The sequence below is a fragment of the Scyliorhinus torazame genome, chromosome 17 (assembly GCF_047496885.1).
Source record: "Scyliorhinus torazame isolate Kashiwa2021f chromosome 17, sScyTor2.1, whole genome shotgun sequence".
In the NCBI taxonomy this organism is placed as follows: Eukaryota; Metazoa; Chordata; class Chondrichthyes; order Carcharhiniformes; family Scyliorhinidae; genus Scyliorhinus; species Scyliorhinus torazame.
In genome coordinates this window covers 69732119-69755466 of record NC_092723.1, presented here as the reverse complement: position 1 = coordinate 69755466, position 23348 = coordinate 69732119, and the positions used below count along the sequence as shown (strand labels likewise).

Sequence of the window (23348 nt, the reverse complement as noted above, 5' to 3'; positions counted from 1 at the left end):
TCACATCTCCACAAGTGAAAGACTTACCGACTTCTCCACAGTTGTCCGTCTCCCAGTGCAAGATTTGTGTAATCGCTGAACAGAGACACTGCCTGCAGCAGCAGCAGTTCCTTGTCTGCTATTTCAACTCAGGGCGGGGCTGAAAGGAATGACACAATCAGGAAGTAGAAAAGGAAATCGTGCTTCTAAGAAAATGCCTGGGCAACAGTCAGATCGGGGCTGCAAACAACGGGCGAATGAGCCCTTCACCAAAGCTCCCGAGGGGTTCATGCTGTTGTGGCTGAACCCTCTGGGAACAGTGCTGTCCCTTTAAGCAGGAGCGATGCCTCCTTTTAAACAGAAGTAGCAACCTGTGTGTTAATGGAGAACATTCGGTATTCACAGTGTGGCACAGAAGTTCGGGGCAGTGGCCTCCACTGACCACTGTGGTTGTTACAGTGCTCTGCATTTGTTTACAACTCCACTTTTCCTTCACCGTACCAGGTGAGCCTCACACTCCAGGAACGTGACCAGCTACCGGGAAAGTCAAGCCGCCCATGGGCAAAGCGCTTCGAGTCCAACATCTGTGTGTTCTCATAGTCTCCCTCCTCTCCTCGTGGAGGGATGTCCTGAATTAATTGCAACACAGAGTGGTAGTTGTCCCTCCCCGTGCCTCACTCAGGCGCACGAGTCTCGACGGTGATTCCCGACTGTGGAAGGCATCACTCTTGAGCTTGACCCTGTTTCCACCCACCTTTGTAACAGGGCTGGACATTTATGGCGAAGGTTTTTCCTCCCCGCTCTCCCAGTGTGCCTCAGAATTCCGACGCGGAGAGGGGAGATTAGCTGAGGAGGAGGCCAGGGGAAGGAAGCAGCCTAGGAGTCACGTAGAGACGGTGGGAGATCAGGAGAGGGCTGGCAGAGGAGGAGGAGAGTGGCAGCATAACCTTGTGAGGTTGGAGTCAGAGAGTTTCTGTTTATCATTTCGGGAATTGATGCTCTTGTTGGTCAGTGGTAAACCTCAAATGTTACTTTATATTTTATTACTGTTCTCGTTTTGAAACCCCAGCAAGTTTGAAACAAAAGTTTGAACAAGCTCACAAATGCCATGGCTACTGGAACAGGTCAGAGGCTGGATATTGTTTTAAAGTTTTTTTAAACATTTAGAGTACCCAATTGGTTTTTTTCCAATTAAGGGGCAATTTAGCGCGGCCAATCCACCTACCCTGCACATCTTTGGGTTGTGGAGGTGAAACCCACGCAGATACGGGGAAAATGTGCAAACTCCACACGGACAGTGACCCGGGTCCTCAGTGCTGTAGGCAGCAGTGCTAACCACTGTGCCGCCCAGAGGCTGGGTATTCTGTGACCAGTGACTCACAACATACAGGAGGGTATGCAGAATTGACATTTAATTGGCAAATTTCAATTATTTTAATATAAATAACAGGTGGTGCATTTGTGTTGGAGATATCGGTGTTGGACTGGGCTGGGCACAGGAAGAAGCCACCAGGGTTAAAGTCCAACAGGTTTGTTTCGAATCACTAGCTTTCGGAGCGCAGCTCCTTCCTCGGGTGAATCGTGACCAAAAAAGGTTAGGAGGGGTTATTGGGATAGGGTTGAAGTGAGGGCTTAAGTGGGTCGGTGCAGACTCAATGGGCCAATTAGAACATTACAGAGCAGTACAGGTCCTTCGGCCCTCAATGTTGCGCCGACCTGTGAAACCACTCGAAAGCCCAGCTACACTATTCTCCTATCGTCCATATGTCTATCCAATGATCATTTGAATTCCCTTAGTGTTGGCGAGTCCACTACTGTTGCAGGCAGGGCACTCCACGCCCTTACTACACTCTGAGTAAAGAACCTACCTCTGACATCTGCCCTATATCTATCTCCCCTCACTTTAAAGCTATGTCCTCTCGTTCTGCATTGTATGTTCTATGTGATGATCACCAATCTACATGACGCCCCTTCATGCCCCCGCTTCAACGCCCATTCTTCATAACCCCCTTCACCCCTCCATTCATGGGAATGGCCCCACTCCAGCCCCGACCCCTGACACTGCAAACCTGGCACCCAGGCAGTGCCCCTGACACCCTGGCAGTACCAGGGTGCCCAGGTGCCAGGAGGGAGCCAGGGCATTGCCTTGCCTTGGCCCCGACCATCCTGGGGCTCCAGTGGTCTCCGGGATTTCTGGGGTGGCCTTCACAGCCGATGTTCGCTTGTGGAGACCAGTATTAAATAATGTCTGGGTGAGGCCTCATCGCTGGGGCCGGGAGCCAAGAGAATGTGGCTTCAAACAGGCCTTGCATTTTTAAATGAGATTATCTAGATCACGCTTAGATCGTGCCGGACGCTGTGGGTCACGTGACTCGTGTGCGCAAAAGCCCGATTTGGGCCTCACCTGCAATTCTTCCAGCGCAATGAGATCAGCGCCAGGCCCATTGCAGTGGCAAAGTCACACTCAAGAGTATGAGATTCCAACAACACAAGCCTTATTGATATTAGGCTGCAATAAAGCCATCAAAGTGAGGGAGCTATTGGCTCAAATGAGAAACTGGACACTCAGTCAAGGCTCCTGGAGTCACCTACAAATGGACAGCAATTTCCTGTGTCAGATTTCCAAAAGAAGCCAAACATTGTAATAAAAATGCCTTAAAATAGTTTTGAGTTGCTGCAATTTCCTGTGAGCGAATCAGGTTTACTCAAGCACCCAATGTAATGAGACACTGGTGACCAGTGCTTCCAGCAATCATAGCACACTGTTCCACCAAGAGATAAATAGAAAGGTTCTGCCAAACAGATACAGACACTAATCAAAAAACGTTTCTAAGTGTCATTTCAGGTGTGTTTTGCTGGGGGTTTTGCCCCGGCTCTGTTGGCGATTTCCCCACCGCTATCTAACCACACTTTTTTTTTCTTTTTATAAATTTAGTGTACCCAATTATTTTTTTCCAATTAAGGGGCAATTTAGCGTGGCAAATCCACCTAGCCTGCACATCTTTGGGTTGTGGGGGCGAAACCCACACAAACACGGGACGAATGTGCAAACTCCACACGGACAGTGACCTACAGCCGGGATCGAACCTGGGACCTCGGCGCCATGAGACAATAGGGCTAACCCACTGCGCCACCATGCTGCCCTTATCTAACCACATTTAGTCACTTTTTCAGGCCCTGGGGAATTTCTCTCCAGGCTAGCCCACATTGAATTTTTTCCATCGCTGGGAGCCAAAATCGCTGGCCAGACGGGCTCCTCAGAGATCGGGCCACCATTTTGAAAGGGGGCCTCGATCTCGAGGTGAGCTTGAGGGTCTCCCCACATTCCCCCCCCCCCCCCCCCCATGGGCAATGTCACCCCCCCCCCCCCGCACACACATGGGCACCACCCCCCACTTCCCCAAAGTGAGGACACACCACCATGGGCTGAGTGCCCCCATTTACAGGCCTTACCGTACCCCCTTTCGGGCACTCTCCTCCCCCACCATGCACCTCCCAACCTCCCGGAGGCCCTTTCATTCCAGCCTTTCACCTCTCACACCCTTCATAACTCCTAATCCCTCTCATAGGCATGCCCCCCTCAGGCCCTGACCCTTGGCAGTGCCACCCTGACACTGCCACTGCAACCCTGGCAGTGTTCTTGCCAGCTTGGCAGTGCCACCAAAGCACCTTGCCAATGCTAGTATGGCAGTGCCAAAGCCAGCCTGGCAGTGCCAGGGTGCCACACTACCATGTGCCTGATTACCCAGGGGCCTCCAATGGCCTGGGAGACCCACTGGTGCCATTGCACCTGGTACATGTTCGTACTAATTGGTGCCCGGCTGGGGTTTCCCTGGGGAGGCTGGTGGGTGCCGGGAGCCGGTTAGATCTGGCGTCAGCGTGATTAAGTGGGCAAGATCACGATGTCTCGCGAGATCGCAACAGCTTTCGGGAAGCCTGGGGGAAACTTCTCCTGGCATCTACCAACCGCGTTTTTCATAGATTATCATAGAACTTACGGTGCAGAAGGAGGCCATTTGGCCCATCGAGTCTGCACCGGCTCTTAGAAAGCGCATCCTACCCAAGTTCAACACCTCCACCCTATCCCCATAAACCAGTAACCCCACCCAACACTAAGGGCAATTTTTGGACACTAAGGGCAATTTATCATGGCCAATCCACCTAACCTGCACATCTTTGGACTGTGGGAGGAAACCGGAGCACCCGGAGGAAACCCACGCACACACGGGGAGGATGTGCAGACTCCGCACAGACAGTAACCCAAGCCGGAATCGAACCTGGGACCCTGGAGCTGTGAAGCAATTGTGCTATCCACAATGTTACCGTGCTGCCCTGTTCGAGGGCCTCTGTTCGAGCGCAACATGGCGGTAGATCGCGCCTGGAATAAAAATGGGATTTGATGCCGTCAGTGCCATTTGTCAATATCAGTGACAGAGAAAATCTGATTGATTTTTGTTACACCCAGTTATAAAGTTGTCTTTTTGTTAAACCATGGTGTTCGTAAAATAACTGGGAGAACAATTGGTGTTCAGGGGCAGCACGGTGATGCAGGGTTAGCACTGCTGCATTACGGTGCCGAGGACCCGGGTTCGATCCCGGCCACGGGTCACTGCCCATGCGGAGTTTGCACATTCTCCCGTGTCTACGTGCATCTCACCCACCAACCCAAAAAGATGTGCGGGGTAGGTGAATTGGCCTCACTAAATTGCCCCTTAATAGGAAAAAAAGAATTGGGTATTCTAAATTTTTTTTTTTAAAGGAATAACTAAGCTCAATGCTCCCTGAGCGGAAACTGAACAGCCCCATTCTAAAAGTTGGTGCAACATTGGGTTTGTCTTGATAGCTGGTCAGCGTTAATGTGGCTCGCTTAAGCCAACAAAAAACTGAATTGTTCCAGTCAACAATGTCTCAAAAGTGATTGATTTAAACAGAAAGGAACACAAATTGACGTAAAAATTTATTACAATTCTTGTTTTTCTTTGCTCAAATGAAAGCCAGTTAGTGCCCCGTCACACGCCAGGATCCAAGCATTTAAAGGTATTCCAAAAATTTAGAAACAATCTGGACAGCAGGAAGGGGCAAGGAGATCCCTAGGCAGCTTGGAGGTCTTTTTAGCCCCTGAGTGATCAGGGCCATGGCTGGACAGTGTGCTGCCACTGCCCCCTGGCAGTGCCACAGTAACAACCTGGTAGTGCCAGATTGGCACCGCCAAGGGACAGCAACTATGGGGGGACTGGAAATGGGGGGTAAACAGTGGGGGGGGGGGCTGTTGGCAAACCCATGGCGAGTGTCGCTCAGTTGGGGACTCCCAAGTCACTCACTTGGTGACAGTGATTAGTGTTATGGGGGAGGGGGGGCGGCAGCGAGGTCTTTGTTCGCGCGAAGGGAGGTGGTGGCAGGGCTGTAGGGTTATTCTGAGATCGGAGCACCCTTTTTTGATCTCTGAGGATCTGGCCTTGCTGGATCCCACACATCACATTTTTGCACGAATCACCCCTGGCTCCAAAAAAACTTCTTAAGTGTGGGTGGATTGCAATCTGGATCACACAGATCCACCCGGTGGGAATCGTGCTTCGTTTTCAGTCAGAGACCAAAATTAGAAAATTGTGGGGAGAATTCTGCCCAGTGTTATGTGCATATTTCTGGACTTTACAGTATTATGATCAGATGAGGCGCCCTTCTCTTTTCCCATTTCTCGTTTGACTACAGGTTCTTTTAAAAGGATACTTGTCAATTTAGTAACTGATTATCTATTTACTCATTGTGATCGTAAAAGACACAATCAGACAGATTCCATTGAGTTTTAACAAAGTGAAGAGGATAGCTTTAACCGTACTTAACTTCACCCACACACAGGGCAGCACGGTGGCGCAGTGGTTAGCATTGCTGCCTCACGGCACCGAGGTACCAGGTTCGATCCCGGCTCTGGGTCACTGTCCGTGTGCAATTTGCACATTCTCCCCGTGTTTGCGTGGGTTTCGCCCCCACAACCCAAAGATGTGCAGAGTAGGTGGATTGGCCACGCTAAATTGCCCCTTAATTGGAAAATATGAATTGGGTACTCTAAATTTATTTTTAAAAAGAAAAAAAAAACTTCACACACACACACACATGCAGGTGACACACAAATACATGCATGCACACACACACATGCACACATATAGATGATTTGTCTGTTCAGGGTCAAAAGCTTGCAAGTTGGATTGGAAAGAGAGAGGAAGGAGGGACCCCACTTGGGTCTTCTTCCTTCAGTGGCTTGATGGTGGTCCTGCAGAGAAAGCGAATGCTTAAACACACAAATAGTAAGATTGTCACATGACTGTCAGCCAGTGATTCAAACGTGGTCATGACTAGTGTATTACATTGTAATGTGATTAGTTCACGCTTGGGCATCCCTGTCTCAACAAGGGTCCCATTGTCCAAGTGGTTAGATGTAATGGTTCATCTCCATCCTGTTGTGTCTTGATGCTTTGCTTATGGGACAGGATGCATTGTTCAACAACATTCACTTGAGACCATTGTCTCTGATGGACTTTTGCAAACTTGGGGGACGGGATTATCCATCCCGCCGCACCCGTTTTCTGGTGTGAAGCGCCGGCAATGGGACCCTCCGTCCCGGCAGCCGGCCAATGAGGTTTCCCATTGTGGGCACCCCCACACTGTCAGGAAATCCATGGGTGTAAGTGTGCTGCCGGCAAAGCGGAGGATCCCGCCGGCAGGGAATGCAGCCGGGTCTCTATTTCTTTTTTTTAATTTAGAGTACCCAATTATTTTTTTTCCAATTAAGGGGCAATTTAGCGTGGCCAATCCAGTTACCCTGCACATGTTTGGGTTGTGGGGGTGAAACCCACGCAGACACGGGGAGAATGTACAAACTCTACACGGACAGTGACTCAGGGCCGGGATTCGAACCCGGGTCTCTATTTCAATGGGTTGAAATGGGAAAGGACAGTGATGCAAATTAGTGTAGCCATCTTTGGCTGTCAGCTCAAGTGATTGGAATTTTTACTCTTTTATTAAAACAAACATTCAAATTGTTTTTTCCAGCCAGCGGATTCAGAAATTATTTGATATAAAACACATTTTTCTGATAATATTATGAGAATAAATATGGAGGAACCAGAAGGTGGAAAAACAGATGAACATGAATTATATCAAAACTGAGCGAATATATTTATCAGGAAAGGGTGAACACCTGGGGCTCTTTTCTCTAGAAAACGGGAGGTGGAGGGTTGACTTGCTGGAAGTCTTTTAGAGTTTGATAGGCTAGACATAAAAAAGATGTGCATAGTGTTTTTCAAGACAACCAGATGTCTTGAGGCACTTTACAGTCAGTGAAGTAATAGGGGAAAAACAGAGTCCCGTTTTGGGCGTGTTTAGTGGGTGTTTTAAACAGGACTCTGTTTTATTTTGGCCTTGGCAAGGAACATCCTGCCAAGGTGGCACTTACCTCACATCCAGGAAGAGATCAGTGCGGCATTTTAAAAGCCCGCCCCGATATCCCAACTCCCCTCGGACTACCCACTTTAGCCCCCGGAGTCCCCCCGCAATGGCCCAACTTACCTGTTAGGGGGTCCTCGAGCCCTCCCCTCACCCCACCTCATAAGGGCAGGGATACCCCAGGCTCGATCCCAGGCATGAGCAGCCTGGCCTCCTGGCAGTGCCACCAAGGAACCCAGGCAGTGCCAGAATGGCACTGCCATGATGCTTGGGTGACAGTGCCAAGATTCCAGGCTGGCAGTGCCGGGTGCTAGTGGGAGTGCCAGGGGACCACCCTCCCCAGAGTCCAACTACCCTGGGGCCTCCAATGGCCTGGGTGATGCCCCTTGTACATGTTTGCCTGGACCAGTGCTAAACGGGCCATGGCAAGGTCCCCCAGGGAGAGGCATTCGGTCCCAGGCCTCGGGAGCATCAGGCACCGACATATTTAAGTGAGCCTAATTGAACACTACTCGCCCTCACAGTGAGGGCGAGATCCAGATCACAACACCTTGCAAGATCTCGTGAGGCATTCCGAGCGTCTCAAATCTCACGAGAGGCCTCTTGCAGGGTTTAATGGCCTCATCGCATCACCGAGTCGGGCGCAACGAGGCCGTTCAATCGTGCCCGCAATCACTATTTCATGATAGGAAATGCAACAGCCAATTTATGCACAGCAAGTGCTCACGAACAACAAAGTGATAAAGACCAGATAATCTATTATTGCGATGTTTATTGAGGATTAAATATTGGCCAAGCCATTGGAGAGATCGATGGATCCGGAAGCATGAACTAGTGCCATGGAATCTTCTATCAACCTTCAAGGTCAGATAGGGCCTCAGTTTAATGTTTCAGCTGAAAGACAGAATTCTCCATTCCTGAGACAAAGCTACCACAGCCAGCGCGTGGAATACAATCAATTCCAAGGAGAAACCGGTGCCGGATTCACCGGTTTCGCCGAAATGGGGACCCTCCTAGATGCGGTGGAGGACATAGACATAGACATAGAATTTACAGTGCAGAAGGAGGCCATTCGGCCCATCGAGTCTGCACCTGCTCTTGGAAAGAGCACCCTACCGAAGGTCCAAACCTCCACCCTATCCCCATAACCCAGTAACCCCACCTAATCCCCATAACCCAGTAACCCCATCCTACGGGCAATTTTGGACACTATGGGCAATTTAGCATGGCCAATCCACCGAACCCGTACATCTTTGGACTGTGGGAGGAAACCGGAGAACCCGGAGGAAACCCACGCACACACGGGGAGAACGTGCAAACTCCGCACAGACAGTGACCCAAGCCGGAATCGAACCTGGGACCCTGGAGCTGTGAAGCAATTGTGCTAACCACCATGCTACCAGTGAGGCGGTTGACCCTGTACCCTGGCCCGGGAAGGAGGCTGCCAGCACCCGCTATTCGCTGTGCCTGGGCACAGATGGCAGAGGCGGTCAGTGCCATCAGCAACACCATCCGGACCGGCCAGCAGTGCCGGAAGAAACCGCATGACATCCTCAGGACGGCTCGGGTGAGTAGGCAACATTGTGCCCCTGGCACTGACCCACGTCCCACACACCTGTAACCCAACCCCTCCCAGCCCCACACACACACACACACACACACACAGAGGGCAGCTGAACCCCCACCCTGCACCACATGCCGGCACCCTTACCAGCTGCCATGGCCAGATGCCCTGGTCACTGAGGCCACCAGTTACCCACCCCCCTGGATTACATGTGTCGGACTGTCTAACACTGTCGTTTTCTGTTTCCGCCCCCCAGATAAAGGCCACTCACAACTGACGGGAGCAGGAGAAAACTGGAGAGGGGCTGCTGGACCTGCTGCCCCTCACTGTGGCAGAGCAGAGGGCCCTGGCGGCCCGCAGGAAAGGCAGGTCGCTGGGGTGGAGGACAGCCATGGGCAAGGAAGTGAAACCCTGCTGAGTTTCGCTTTCCCATGCCACGTGGGTCAGCCCTCATCCTCAACCCCACCCCCACACCACCCTCCACCTCTGCCCTCACACCCAAAACAACCCTCAACCCTAACACACTCACCCCCTCCATCCCCACCGCCCCCCCAGCCAGTGCCCCACCCACCGTGGGCCGAGCAGTGATGACGACAGCAGCATGGACGGCAGCCCCTCCGCCCGAGATTCAGGACACTCTGGAACCCAAGTACGAGGATGATAGTGATTTTCCATCACAGCTGTCTCCAACACCCTTCACCATCCCAGAGGCACTCACCTCGGTTGGGCACTTTAGTGTAGAGTCTTCTGGGACACTCTATGGTGCTCACAACACAGCTGCTCCAGCACATCAGGTGGAGGCAGGAACACCCAAGGGGGGGGATGCTCGGAGGCGGACCATCCCCAGGAACTAGCTGCCGTCCAGATGGGTCCCAGACTTCTGGAACATACAGTCCCATCGATTGTGGAGACACAGTCTCAGAGCTAAGGACGACATAAGGGGTTGTAGGGAGCATCCAGCACTGCATCCGCAGGTGGAGGAGTCCAACCACGTGCAGGAGCAGGAGGAGGTGCCGACCATGTGTGCCACCAAGATGTAGTATTAGGGCCCGCAAGGCCAGAAATTTAGACACCAGTTAAGTTGGCATGGGTGCAGGGCACAGTTTAGTTCTAGGGGCTAGGGCACAAGCCTGTATCTATGTTGTCGCATTTCACACAGTTACAACCTGCCACGGTGCTCTGTCAGTTGGGTGTGAGGGGTGGGCTGTGTCATAATATGCCCTCATGTTCATAATGAGATACAGACAGGCAGTGATGGACACACACAGGAACCAATCACCACACAGAATACAGAACAACCAATCACCAGGCAGGACACTACAGGATACATTACCAGTATTAAACACACCAGGCAGGAAGGCTTGGCCTCTTCGAACTGGTGATAGCTGTAGCAACAGTCAGGATGCAATGTACAGTCAGCACCTACTACACATGGCACAGAGCAAGTCTGGGCAAGCCAGACCAAGGTTAGCAAGCTTAGATTAATAGAGTGTCGACCCACAGCGAACTATGTACATTACTCGGCAAGTTCAATAAAGCAGTGTTGAACCATTGACAGCGTTGGAAACCTGTTTTCAAGTGATACTGCATCGAGTTGCTGTCGTGTTTATCCAACATATATAACACATCATGGTACCAGGAAACTATTAACTCTAACGGACCTACCTCGAGTAAATCTGAAATAACCGGAAAGCAAGTAGCAAACAGCCAGCGGTATGGAAAAGATCCAGGCCCCTCCGCGGCTCCGGATCTCCGGCAACCTCGGCGCTAACTGGAGGGTCTTCAGACAGAAGTTCCTCCTACACCTCGGGGCATCCGACCTTGAGGAAGCATCAGATGCCAGGAAAATCGCGCTGCTCCTGTCGACGGCGGGGGATCATGCCATCCACATCTTTAACTCGCTCACGTTTGCCCAAGGGGAAGATAAAGCAAAGTTCCAGACCATTCTGCAAAAATTCGACAGCCACTGTGAAGTAGAGCTAAATGAGAGCTTTGGACGGTACATCTTGCAACAGAGGCTTCAGGGTAAGGACGAACCTTTTCACTCCTTTTAGACCCATCTCCGCATCTTAGCGCAGTCATGTAACTATGACTCAACTGCTGATTCTATGATCCGGGATCAGATCGTTTTCGGGGTCCATTCCGACTCCCTTCGGGAGCAGCTCCTTAAAATCAAACGTATGACCCTCCCGATCGCCATCGAAACGTGCGTTGCCCATGAACATGCCAGAAATTGCTATCCCACACCAAGGCGGCAGAAACGGCAAAACTAGCCTCCCGCATGGCAGAAAGTGCACAGGCCATCGCTAGGCTGCAGGGCCTGAGCACTGAGGAGAGTGGCCATTTTGCGGGTTACAGTGGCCGTTTCGCGGGCTTTCCACAGGGCCCCGCGCAGGCGCACCGCGACTGGGAGGACAATGCGGCCGGAAACCCCCTGCGCATGTGCGAACGTCGGCCGACCGCACTGCGCAGGTGCGAAGGCGCACGGGACGCACTGACGTCAGCGTCATGACGTGCCAAAATTGTGGCTCCGACCATTTAAAGCGGCAATGCCCAGCCAAAGGAAGGCGATGTCTACAATGTGGAAAGCCTGGGCATTATGCGGCCTTATGCAGGTCCGCTCCACCAGTCAAAAGCCAGTGATCCCAGCTGCAACGCAGACCTGTCCACTGCATACAGCAAGGTATGCAGGATTCCAATCCTGAAAGCCCAACGGACCCAAATGATGACTGCCTCGAGCCTCCATATCAGGTGGGCATTATCACCACACGTGAGACGGTCTCCTCCACTCATGCAAAGCGCCTCGCAATCCTAAGTGTGGATTCTGGTGACGAATGGCTGTCGTTAAAGTGAATCAGTGCAGAATCCAATTCAAACTGGACACTGGTGCATCTGCAAACCTCATATCCCGGGCAGACCTCAACAGCATCCGAGACCAACCCAAAATTCTTCCGCCAGCCTGCCAGTTCCTTGATTACAATGGCAATGCCATAGCTGCTAGTGGATCGTGTCATCTAGTTGTATCCCACAAGGCAATCACGGCGACGTTAAGATTCAAGATTGTCAGGCCTGACAAGGCATCCCTGCTCGGTGCCCGTGCATGTAAACTCCTTAATCTGGTACAGCGAATCCATGCCATGTCCTCTGCACCTCCGACTGCCTCATCTCATGTGAATCTACAGACTCATATAGACGACATCCTCACGCAATATCCCGATGTGTTCGATGGGATGGGTACTCTCCCGTATCGCTACAAAATACTACTTAAGCCGGATGCCACCCCAGTCATTCATGCACCACGCCGGGTGCCGGCTCCTCTAAAGGATCGTTTAAAAGCGCAGCTGCAAGAGATCCAAAGCCAGGGCATCATCTCAAGGGTCACGGAACCAACAGACTGGGTCAGCTCCATGGTGGCGAAATATGAATCAGTATCGATCCCAAAGACCTCAATCGCAGCATCATGAGGGAGCACCACCCGACCCCGAAGCGGGAAGAATTAACCTCTGAGATGGCATCTGCCAAATTCTTTACCAAGCTGGACGCCTCACATGGTTTCTGGCAGATACACCTGGATTACTTCAGCAGGAAGCTCTGCACGTTTAACACTCCGTTCGGCAGGTACTGTTGTAACCGCTGCCTTTCAGTGTTATTTCAGCCTCCGAAGTCTTTCACCGCATAATGGAGCAAATGCTGGAGGGCATCGAGGGTGTGCGAGTCTATGTGGATGACGTGATAATCTGATCCACGGCCCGCGAGGAGCACATAGATCAGCTCCAACAGGTCTTTAAAAGGGTCCACGAGAATGGCCTCAAGTTAAACAGGGCCAAATGCTCCTTTGGTCTGTCATCAATCAAATTTCTGGGTGACCAAATATCCCAGCAGGGTGAGCAACCTGATTCCGACAAAGTAATGGCAATCAATGCCATGAAGACCCCAGAGGACAAAAAGGCAGTACTACGCTTCCTGGGGATAGTGAATTTTCTGGGAAAATGCATTCCTAACATGGCATCCCACACCACAGCCCTCCGGCATCCAGTAAAAAAGACCACAGTATTCCAATGGACACCAACACACCAAACGGACTGGATGGAGCTCAAGGCAAAGCTCACCACGGCCCCAGTCCTGGCGTTCTTTGACCCGACCAAGGAAACAAAAATATCCACGGACGCAAGCCGGGACGGCATTGGTGCGGTGCTACTCCAAAAAGATGGTTCCTCGTCCTGGGCTCCAGTGGCATCCAGGGCCATGACTCCGACCGAGCAAAGGTACGCACATATTGAAAAGGAGTGCCTGGGTCTCCTAACAGGAATCGTCAAATTCCACGATTACGTACACGGTCTGCCAAAGTTCACGGTGGAAACAGACCACAGACCCTCAGCCCACATCATCCAGAAGGATTTAAATGACATGACGCCCCGGCTACAGCGCATTCTTCTGCGACTCCGCCGATATGGTTTCGACCTCGTCTACACACCGGGCAAGGAGCTGATAATCGCGGATACCCTATCCAGATCCATCACCACGCCCTGCGAACATGTAGACTTCATTCGCCAAATTGAGGCACGGGTGCAGATGTGCGCCAGCAACCTCCCGGCCACTGATGAACGTGTCATCGAGATACGAGCAGAAACTGCCAAAGACCCTCTGCTGAAAAGGGTAAAGCACCACCTCGCAAATGGGTGGCGCAAGGGGCAATGCCCCCAGTTTTTTAATGTCAAGGATGATTTGACGGTTGTTGAAGGGATCATTCTGAAACTGGATCGAATTGTTATCCCCCACAGCATGCAGGCCATGGTGCTCAAGCAGATCCATGAGGGTCACCTTGGAGTCGAGAAATGCCGACGCAGAGCTCGACAGGCAGTTTACTGGCCTGGGATCAGCCAGGACATCTCCAACATGGTCCTCTATTGCACCACATGCCAGGGATTCCAACCATCTCAGCCCAAGGAGACGCTCCAACACCATGAGCTCGTGACCTCTCCGTGGTCCAAGGTGGGAATAGACCTCTTTCACGTAAATGGGCGTGACTATGTACTTTTGATCGATTACTTTTCGAACTACCCAGAAGTTGTGAAGCTGTCGGACCTCACGTCAAAATCAGTCATCAAGGCCTGCAAGGAGACGTTTGCCAGGCACGGTGTACCACTCACAGTGATGAGCGACAACGGTCCATGTTTCCACAGCCAAGAGTGGTCTGACTTTGCACAATCCTACCATTTCAAACATGTCACATCCAGTCCCCATTACCCGCAGTCAAATGGGAAGGTGGAAAAAGAGGACTACATTGTCAAGCAGCTGCTCTGATTTTAACCTTGCACTGTTGGCATACAGGGCAACCCCACTGTCGACTGGTCTGTCTATGGTTCAACTACTCATGAATCGCAACCTGCGGACAACTGTTCCAGCCATCCACGTTCCAGACCTTGATCACGTCACGGTGCTAAGAAAAGTGCAGCGACTCAGGGACCAGCAGAAGATCACGTATGATGCTCATGTCACTGATTTGCCTGTGCTGGCTCCAGAAGATGTTGTTCGCATCTGCCTGAGAGAGGTTGGTCAGCCCCAGCTGTTGTTATACGACAGGCTGCCCCCAGGTCTTTCGCTGTTTGCATGGCTGATGGCTCCATTCTCAGGCGCAACAGAAGGGCACTGCGCAAAGTTGCCTGCCCACCACCACCTGACCACACCCCTCCGTATGTCGAGACGCCTCCTCCGGACATTTCAAATCACGAGCCCGCCAATCTGGCAGCAATCCCGCCTGTCGAGAAGCCAGCGCCCCCCCCGCCACCTCTGAGGCGGTCGACAAGAATCCGTTGCCCACCACAAAGACTGGACTTATAGGGCGAAATTCTCCCCCAACGGCGCGATGTCCGCCGACTGGCGCCAAAAACGGCGCCAATCAGACGGGCATCGCGCCGGCCCAAAGGTGCGGAATGCTCCGCATCTTTGGCGGCCTAGCCCCAACATTGAGGGGCTAGGCCGATGCCGGAGGGATTTCCGCCCCGCCAGCTGGCGGAAATGGCGTTTGTTGCCCCGCCAGCTGGCGCGGAAATGCGGCGCATGCGCGGGAGCGTCAGCGGCCGCTGTCAGTTTCCCGGTTGCATGCGCGGGAGCGTCAGCGGCCGCTGTCAGTTTCCCGCGCATGCGCAGTGGGGAGAGTCTCTTCCGCCTCCGCCATGGTGGAGGCTGTGGCGGAGGCGGAAGGGAAAGAGTGCCCCCACGGCACAGGCCCGCCCGCGGATCGGTGGGCCCCGATCGCGGGCCAGGCCACCGTGGGGGCACCCCCCGGGGTCAGATCGCCCCACGCCCCCCCCCCAGGACCCCGGAGCCCGCCCACGCCGCCTGGTCCCGCCGGTAAATACCAGGTTTGATTTACGCCGGCGGGACAGGCAATTTCTGGGCGGGATTTGGGCCCATCCGGGCCGGTGAATCCAGCGGGGGGTCCCGCCAACCGGCGCGGCCCGATTCCCGCCCCCGCCCAATCTCCGGTACCGGAGACTTCGGCGGGGGCGGGATTCACGGCGGCCAACGGCCATTCTCCGACCCGGCAGGGGGTCGGAGAATGACACCCATAGACTTTAACTGTGCAAATTTTGTTCACCTTGTTCTGTATATGCACGATAGACACCTTCCCATGTATATATGTTCACTCACTCACCATTTTGCACATAGTCACACATGTAAATACAAGCACACAGCCACAAGCATCCAAAATTTATTTAAAAGGGGCAGATGTCATAATATGCACTCATGTTCATAATGAGATACAGACAGGCAGTGATGGACACACAGAGGAACCAATCACCACGCAGAATACAGAACAACCAATCACCAGGCAGGTCACTATAGGGTACATTACCAGTATAAAACACACAAGGGAGGAATGCTCGGCCTCTTCGCACTGGTGATAGCTGTAGCAACAGTCAGGGTGCAATGTACAGTCAGCACCTACTACACATGGCACAGAGCAAGTCTGGGCAAGCCAGACCAAGGTTAGCAAGCTTAGATTAATAGAGTGTCGACCCACAGCGAACTGTGTACATTACTCGGCAAGTTGAATAAAGCAGTGTTGAACCATTGACAGCGTTGGAAGCCTGTTTTCAAGTGATACTGCATCGAGTTGCAGTCATGTTAATCCAACATATAGAACACACAGGCTGGTCTGGGCTGGCCAGAGAGGGGGCGACGGGAGAACTTTGCAGGTGGCTTGTGCTCCATGATAGCGCAGATGCACCTGTGCACCGAGGTTTGTGAGATCCCGGGCAGGCCCCACTTGGACCTGGATGGACCCCGTTGCGTAAAGGTTCAGGGCGACCGTCACCTTGATGGCAACTGGGAGTGAGTGTCCTTCCCAATGCCTCTGCGGTGCCAGGTGTGCCATGATCTGGCAGATTAATCGCACTGTTTCCCTGATCAGCCGGAGTCTTTGACGGCATGCCCGGTCCGGCAGGTCCTCTAATGTCAGGTGCTGCCGGTATGCACAAGACTTCATGCGGCGCCTCCTTTGCACCTCCCCCACCTCCTCGGCCTGTTGGGCGGCTGGCTCTCCATCCTGGACGGCTGCCTCCTGTCCCTCTGTGGCACGCTGTGCTGCTGCACGCTTCACTGCTGCAGCTTCCCCCTCGAGCAACTCCAGCTCATACGGCCGCAGGGCATCCCCAGGGCTGCAGCGACTAGGAGGAAGGCCACCGTTGTTCGTTGAATTCCAACTGGCTGCAAGGGGTGAAAGTCCGACATGTTAGCATGGTGCGTACCCCTGTGCCCAACCAGGTCCACCAGGCTACATGGTGGCCCCAGTTGGCACTGCAGGCTCTGCCCCCGCAAGTCCTCACCCCCCATCACCCTGGCCCCATCATTGCCCGGCACCATGGGGGCCTCTGGCCCTAGCGCTCATCCCTGCTGCCAGGGATACCGTCGGCTGGCATTGCCCTTTACAGCGGTACACTCCCTGGCCCCTGCCCGGCACCCCGGTAGGGGCTACAGTGGGCGTTGCACTTGAGTGGGCCGCTTGATGCCCCACTGGCGGGTGGCGGCCGGGTGGGGTGGGGGACGGGGGCACCTTATGGCCAGTGTCACTTTGCAGAACCAAGGGCCAAGGTGGGTGGTCAGTGTGGTGCGCAGCAAGATGGCTGCCTTGCAGGCCGCGGCCCAAGCCTGAACACACCCCAGTCCCATGGGGGGTCACTCCAGCCCCACGGCCGATTGCCCTGTCCCCCCCCCCCCCTCCCCACCAGCCATGGAAGGGCCCCCTCAGCCCAGCCAGCCCAGCCAGTGTCTGGCCCAGCAACCCACAGCTGGGCCTCTCTGTGCCCTACCTCCTCTCTCTCTCCCTCATCAGCCACGACGCTGGTTTCCCGATTTTTAAAAGTACAGTGAACCGCGCCGTTGGAACTTGGCCCATCGGAGGCGGAGAATTGTGGAGGCCCCGGAGAATACCGGGTTGGGCCCACTAATAAAATACACACGGTTTTTACTGTACGTGCTTTCCGGTCCCCATTGACGCCGCTATCGAAGTGACGGAGAATCATGATTTGACAAAATCGCGCTCGCTGCAATTTCAGCTTCCTAAACGATTTTCCACCCAATTGCGTTTCCCGATTTTGACGTCAGCCAATGGAGAGTCTCGCCCATCATCTCTGACAGTGCTGCACTCCCTCATACTGTACTGGAGTTTCAGCTTTGATTTTTGTATTCATGTCTTCGAGTAGGTCTTGAACTCAGCGATGAGAGTAGTACCAGCTGAATCATGGCTCACTGTCACATAGAGAAATCGTGTTGACTTGTGCAAAAGTCCAAACGTAGGTGTCCTAAATATCAGATGGTCACTAATAGCTTCAAACAGGAAGTGAGGAGAAACATCTTTACCCAGAGATTGGTTAGAATGTAGAAATTGCGGGATGGCATACGCCGAGGACCAGGGTTCGATCCCGGCCCTGGGTCACTGTCCATATGGAGCACATTCTCCCCGTGTTTGCGTGGGTTTCACCCCCACAACCTGAAGATGTGCAGGGTAGGTGGATTGACCACGCTAAATGGTACCTCAATATAAAAAAAAAAGAATTGGGTACTCTAAATTTATTTTTGAAAGTATGTGGTACTTGTTACCACAAAGAGTTAGCTGAGGCAATTAGCATAGATGTATTTAAATGAGACAAACTGCTGAGGAAGAAAGGAATAGAATAGAATCCCCACAGTGCAGAAAGAGGCCATTTGACCCATTGCGTCTGTACCAACCCTCTAAAAGAGCGCCCTGACCAGGCCCACTCCCCCACCCCATCCGATAACCCCAGTTGACCTTTTTTAAAAAAAAATGTTATTCTCCTTTTTCACATTTTTTCCCACATTTACATCCATCAACAATAAACAATAATCAGCAAGATATGTCAGTCCCCATAATAACAATGATCCCATCTACCCACCAACCCCCAAACCTCAATCCGCATGTTTACATAAACAAATGACAAAAAGGAATCAGGGATTACCCGTAGTCACCCTTAATCTTACACAGCTCTCCCCCCCCCCCCCCCCCCCCCCCCCACCTCCCCCACCTCCCCCAAGGTCTCCAGCTCCTCCCGTCCACTGCCTCTTGTAAAACTCCTCCTCCCAACCTCGGTTCCTTCCCCCCAACTTTCCACCCCGGCTAGACCACTCGGACCCTGTTCTGCCAGGCTCTGATGGCCGCAGCCCCTCCCCCCACCTCACTCCCGTTCACTGGCCGGCTTAAACCGGACAGCATGGAGGCCCTCGCTCAGGGACTTTTACAAGCTCAGGGACTTTTATTTTGGAACGACAGAAGCAGCGGAGGAGTTTGCGAAAGCAGAAGGACTGTGGCAGAACTGACAAATTGAGGAATGGCCATGTGCCGATGTAACCTCATGACAGAATTTGAACAGAGGATTGCAGGGTTCCTCAGAGAAAGAGGATTTTTAGTGCTGATATTAATTATCTCTAGTGATAGAAACTGGCTGTTGGGACAGAGTTGTCTGACTTTGATGTTCCTGTCCCCTAACACACAAGGAGCCGTGGGCCTGCTAGTGACCACGTTTCCATCAGTCCAGTTTGCTGTCATCTGTGACTCATTGGAGCGCTCTCACCTCGGTATCAGTCTTTGGTCCTGAGACTTTCATTCCTGGGCAGTCACAGTGGGTTGACTACCCTGGAGCCGGGAGGTATCCTGAGTGCATCCTTCCCTTGCCACATATGTATGAAATCATGCTTCCCCCAGTTATCACAGAATCTAGCTCCCAGCCCAGTTCCCATTGGTCCGGACACATTTCTGCTGCTTCTGATCGAAAGATACTTTTAAAAATTGTAAATGCTGCTTGCCGTTAAAATTGGTTGGGCCTCACTTCCTTCCTTCGGGAAGTTTCGAAAGGAATGAAAGGGGCGGTCACTGTCTCACTTTCCACCTGCAGTGATTATCGAATAACTGAATTGAAAATTATTTCACATTTAGTATGCTTTCTGTATCCAATCCACTGTTTTTTAATATAAATTTAGAGTACCCAATTGGTTTTTTTTCCAATTAAGGGGCAATTTAGCATGGCCAATTCACCTACCCTACACATCTTTTATGGTTGTGGGGGTGAGACCCACGCAGACACAGGGAGAATGTGCAGACTCCACACGGACAGTGACCCGGGGCTATGATCGAACCTGGGTCCTCAGTGCCGTGCTAACCACTACACAACAGTGCTGCTCCATGCAATCCTCTATTAAGTGGATAATAAATAAATAGATCTCCAAATGTCAGATTAAAAAGATGCTGATTCCTGTGAATGCGTGAAACGTTCCTATTGAACAAAAGCTGAGGGTAATGATACCCCAACGCTGTTACCCATGCAAATTAGATGCTGAATCCCCCTCCAGATGTTTGTGAAGCAGGTGAGTCTCCACTTTCCCATTATAAAATTAAGGACCAGGGAAACCTGTTTTCAACAAGCTTTAGCCATCTCTGCCTCCTCCCTCTCTGTACTGCTGTTGAATTTCAGGGCCATTGACTGGAGGTCTGACGTGCAGGGGAGCAAAATACTCAATGCTCCACTTCCGCTGAACAGCCACAGATTACTGTACACTGATCTTTAACAAGGCACCAACAAGCTCAAATAAACTTTCCATGAACCTTTACCATTTCTTTTCTAGGGATATGAAAACTAAAAGTAATCCGTTTACCAGGTCTGTTGAAATAGCGGATAGAGGAATTTCTGTTCACCAATCTTAGGAATGAGTTTCAAGGCCCACATCAGACAGTGAGCAGAGTTTTCAGGACCCTTGCAGAGAACAAGAAATGTTCCTTGTGCTTCGTGCAAAATTTAAAGGTAAAATTATGCAATTAGTCAGTGTTGAGGACCTTTATGGAGTAATGAGGAGGGCCAATTGGATTTCCTCATCCAATAATCATCTTGCGACACATACAGCCTGCTTTTTAACAGCTGGATCCTGATCAAAATATGACCTGGTTTGGCAAGAATATATTCCACTTAGATCCGGGTCCGCCCAAACCACAGATACAGCTGAACTGTTGACCAATCTCATGGCTCACATCATCATCTGTGACTGAGTCATTCCTCCACCCTTCCAAATAAACACTGAGTTAACAGATCGCAGACAATGAGCTGATCTCCCCGGATGGTAATTTGTTGGTGATTCAACCACAATTCTCATGGGAGTCTAAAAAAAGGATAATTTCTATTTGCTTTTGCATGGATCTTACACCACAGAACCAGGCTGCTTGGCTCATCAGCTGTATGCCAGCTTTTATGGTTCGGATGAGCCTTCTCATTATCTCCACCCTAACAGCATATCCTCCGACTCCTTAATCCCACAGGTGTTCATCAAGTTTCCCCTTAATAATAACAGCAACTAGGGCAGCACGGTGGCGCAGTGGGTTAGCCCTGTTGCCTCACAGCGTTGAGGTCCCAGGTTCGATCCTGGCTCTGGATCACTGTCAGCGTGGAGTTTGCACATTCTCCCCGTGTTTGCGTGGGTTTCGCCCACCCCCAATCCAAAGATGTGCAGGCTAGGTAGATTGGCCACGCTAAATTGCCCCTTAATTGGAAAAAATGAATTGGGTACTCAAAATTTATAAGAAAAGTTAATAAGTTTTAAAATAATAACAGCAACTTATATTTATGTAGCATATTTAATGTAATGAAACATACATAGAAAATAGAAGCAGGAGGAGGCCATTCGGCCCTTCATGCCTGCACCGCCATTCATCATGATCATGGCTGATCATCAAGTTCAACACTCTGATGCCACCTTCCCCACATATCCCTTTCCCCGTAGCCCCAAGAGCTATATCTAATTCCTTCTTGAAATTGCACAATGTTTTCGCCTCACCTACCTTTTGCAGTAGTCAGTTCCAGAGGAAAGTCCCAAGGTGCTTCACAGGAGCTTTAGAGAACAAAGTATGACTCCGAGCCTTGTAAGGTGATTGTGGTCTATAACATCCTGGTACCCCAGCGAGAGATTTAGGGGGGTACCCTAATGATGTGCTGGGAATCCCTTGAGGAAGTTCCCATATAACGGTTTATCCGGCAATTGCCCAGAAGTGCTAGGTTGTTCCTCTGGACATTTGCGTTGGGCTAGGAACTATCCGACAGAAGTGATTTAAATCGCTAACTTAGGATGGTTCTGCCCGTTTTACCCTGATAGTTACTCTGAAAGAGTCAGAGGAAAAAAAATCACTTATGATTCCAGAGTAATTATTTATAAAAACCCAGACGCAGACTCGCACGGGACCCCCACACACACGACCACTCCCCCCCCGTTTCGAGTCTGGATGACTCTTTGTCGAATAACAAATTTTAACCTCAGGACGTGGATGAGTGAGGAGAAAAGAAGTCCAAAATGTTTCTAGTTATACCCCTGGCAGAAAGTATGTATGCTTGCATATTTGTAACTGCGTATATAGGGATAGCACAGTGGTTAACACTGCTGCCTCACAGCGGCAGGGACTTGGGTTCAGCTCCGACCTTGGATGACTGTGTGGAGTTTGCACATTCTCCCCCTGGGTGTGTGGGTTTCCTCCCACAGTCCAAAGATGTGCAAGTTAGGTGGAGTTACGAGGATAGGGTGAGGGAATGGGCCGAGGTAAGGTGGTCCTGCAGAAAGTCAGTGAAGACTTGATGGCTGAGGTGCCTCCTTCTGCACTGAAGGTGCACTGACTATGTTCTATACGCATGCAAGAAACAAAGGCAGAGGTTTCATTCGTAGAGAGGGAGCGTTGTACTTTGCGATGTGGTGTCTTTTGGATGAGGAATTAAACTGCTCAAAGCCCCATCTGCTCTTTCAGGGGGACAGACAAGATCCTAGGACACTATTCAAGGAGCAGGAATGTTCTCACTTTTAATTTGGTCAATATGTGACCCTCAACCAGCACCTAAAAATAGATTAAACATAAAATACTGCAGCAATCCAAAATAAAAATAGAATTCCAGCATCTGCAATATTTTGCTTTAGTATTAGTGTTTAGTTCACAACCACTTCCTTTCCCAGGGAGGCTCACTCTGAAGAAGTTATGCTCTTCTCTCTGATGGGGTTTCCATTCGCAGCCTTGTTCACCTACATTGCTTACTGTTTTCCTTCTCGTCTTTGATCATGTATCTGCCGAAACTCGCATTCACAGCCACATATCCCCTTCCTTAGCAACCCATTTCAGGCTCCAAGTTATTCCATGTGGGTTCCAAATAAAAATTCCAGTCTTCACATTTTGGATCCAGCCAGGATTACAGGTAGCCCTGAGCCACACAATGTGCTGAATTTCACATTGCCCCCTATCCCCTCGGGCGGATTTGAAGGCAGGGAGAGAATGGAAAATGAAGCGGGCGGCCAGCCCACCCTCCGGCCTGTCCCCCAAATTACAGGGAATGGGTACCATGTCAGGCAGCTCACCTGTCTTTATGCTCTTTTGAGGCCTCTAGGTGGCCAGTTAATGGCCACTTAGTCTTCATTCCATTTCTGCCACTATAATATGGCAAGCTATAATATGACAAGCTGGGGAAGGGCCTGGGTGGGGGGCTATGGAGGAGGCGGGGAGGGGGGGGGGTTAGTGGAGCAAGGTGGCCAGCCCAGCCAGTTTTGGACTAAAGGAGGGCAGGAAGTGGTGTTACCTTCTTTGGGGCACACTCTGTGGTGTTCTTTGTGTTGCCAGGATGGATTTGTAGTGTACACAAAGAACACACAAAGCTAAGTCAAATAACAAAGCTAATATTTATTACACTACTTATTTTTTTTTAAATTTAGAGTACCCAATTCATTTTTTCCAGTTATGGGGCAATTTAGCATGGCCAATCCACTTAACCTGCACATCTTTGGGTTGTGGGAGCGAAACCCATGCAGGCATGGGGAAAATGTGCAAATT

General features: G+C 51.4%; 1 protein-coding gene and 1 long non-coding RNA gene across 9 annotated transcripts in view; one reads left to right on the top strand and one right to left on the bottom strand.

Annotated features, from left to right (window-relative positions):
- LOC140393936 (uncharacterized) overlaps positions 1-23348 on the top strand; it is a 61451-nt gene that overhangs the window by 395 nt on the left and 37708 nt on the right. The window contains exon 1 of one of the 4 annotated variants that reach the window (XR_011935785.1): positions 393-986. The exons of 1 other annotated variant lie outside the window; for it this stretch is intronic. This is a non-coding gene — a long non-coding RNA (uncharacterized lncRNA). Of the gene's footprint in view, positions 1-392; positions 987-23348 lie in introns of those variants that run through there. 2 more of the 4 variants (XR_011935786.1, XR_011935784.1) reach the window with 2 other exon arrangements.
- Positions 1-23348, bottom strand: part of LOC140393935 (F-actin-monooxygenase mical1-like) — a 284293-nt gene that overhangs the window by 224344 nt on the left and 36601 nt on the right. For 3 of the 5 annotated variants that reach the window (XM_072480588.1, XM_072480592.1, XM_072480589.1), the window contains exon 1: positions 28-128. The exons of 1 other annotated variant lie outside the window; for it this stretch is intronic. The gene's annotated coding sequence lies outside the window, so the exon portion shown is untranslated. Of the gene's footprint in view, positions 1-27; positions 159-23348 lie in introns of those variants that run through there. One more of the 5 variants, XM_072480590.1, reaches the window with a different exon arrangement.